This window comes from Panthera uncia, chromosome E1 (assembly GCF_023721935.1).
Source record: "Panthera uncia isolate 11264 chromosome E1, Puncia_PCG_1.0, whole genome shotgun sequence".
Lineage (NCBI taxonomy): Eukaryota > Metazoa > Chordata > Mammalia > Carnivora > Felidae > Panthera > Panthera uncia.
In genome coordinates this window covers 51,842,705-51,844,653 of record NC_064814.1, presented here as the reverse complement: position 1 = coordinate 51,844,653, position 1,949 = coordinate 51,842,705, and positions in this window count along the sequence as shown.

Here is a 1,949-nt window from a genome sequence, read left to right as displayed (position 1 = left end):
TCGGGACCATTCGTGTGGGTTTTTGAGTTTTTCAGCTTTTCACAGGAGAATCATGATGACTGAATCCAAACTAAGAGGGCAGACCGACACTGCTGGACCCAGTTGTTTAATTATCTCCTGCTGATTCCAGCTTACAGCTGAAGGGATTTTGTTCATTCATTCAACAAACTATGTTTAAAAAATTATTTTTAATGTTTATATTTAAGAGAGCAAGACAGAGGACAAGTGAGGGAGGGGCAGAGAGAGAGGAAGACACAGAATCCGAAGCAGGCTCCAGGCTCTGAGCCATCAGCACAGAGCCCGAGGCAGGGCTTGAACTCATGAGCTGCGAGATGATGACCTGAGCTGAAGTCAGACACTTAATTGACTGAGCCTCCCAGGCACCCCTACACAAACTATTGAACTGCACAATATTCCGGGTATTTAGTTTATTCATTTATTTATACATTCACTTCCTCTTTTATTTCCCTAAATTCTCAGCATGCTAATTCATATTAAAGCTGTGATAGTCCACACATCTCCAAGTCATCTCTTATATACGTTGCCCTGTTTAACTTATGACACCACAAAGAGGAGCAAGTGAAATAATCTTGATAAAAGCATATGAAAATACTCTTCATTTTTTTTTAAAGCTTATTTATTTATTTTGAGAGAGAGCAGGGGAGGAGCAGAGAGAGAGGGAGGGAGAGAATCCCAAGGAGGCTCCACATTGTCAGAGCCTAGCCGGATGCAGGTCTTGAACTCACAAACCGCGAGACTATATCCTGAACTGAAATTAAGAGTTGGATGTTTAACCGACTGAGCCACCTAGTGGCCTTAATATATTTCAGAATGTAATCTATGTCTTAGACTTTTGTTGGAAAAGAAAAACATCAAAGAAGTTAATTAATCTTTGTAACTTTAATAAGAACCTTACAAGAATTGAAACAGAACAAAAAACAGGGACTGGGAATCAATGTGAGGTTAGAGATTTTTCTAGTAAGAAAAACTATAATGGCTGAATTTAAAAATGCAATGAAGTTGGGGCGCCTGGGTGGCTCACTCGGTTGAGCGTCCGACATCGGCTCAGATCATGATCTCGCGGTCCGTGCGTTCAAGCCCCGTGTCGGGCTCTGTGCTGACAGCTCAGAGCCTGGCGCCTATTTCGGATTCTGTGTCTCCCTCTCTCTGACCCTCCCCCGTTCATGCTCTCTCTCTCTCTCTCTCTGTCTGTCAAAAAGAAACATTAAAAAAATGCAATGAAGTTTATAAACATTAGATGAAGGTCATAAACAATAAATAGAATGCTAAAATATCTTGACATCTTCTGGACTTGAAAGAAATTCTCCAGGTGCCTTGGTGGCTCAGTAGGTTAAGCATCCGACTCTTGATTTTGGGTCAGGTCATGGTCTTGTGGTCCATGAGATCCACCCCGAGTCAGGCTCTGCTCTGACAGCATGAAGCCTGTGTGGGATTCTCTCTCTCCTTCTCTCTCTGTCCCTCCCCCTGCTTGCACCATGGTGCGCGTGCTCTCTCTCAAAATAAATAAAAAATATATGGTAGATAAAATTCAACATCATCCACTACTGGTTGAAAATCCTTTGTAAACTAAGGAAACTTTCATAATGTCATAAAGAACATCTATCCTAAACTCTGTCATACTTAACAGTGTCATGCCAGAGGTAGTCTTCAAGTCAGAAGCCTGATAATGAAGCCTGATATGACCAGCTTTCCCTACAATTTTTCTGGAAGTTTTTGATCAGTTCAGTTGAGGAAGAACACAGGTATAATTATGGGAAATAAAGAGAAAAGCTCTCAACCAATAAGAATAGCATGACTGAAAAATCCAAAATAAAACTGAAACCACCTGGGGCCAGTAAGCAAGTGCAGGAGACGACTGGTTGCAAATTAAGACTTAAAAAAAAATGTCTCAATGACCCAAAGGAAGAGAAATGTTGCTGTAGCTGCCA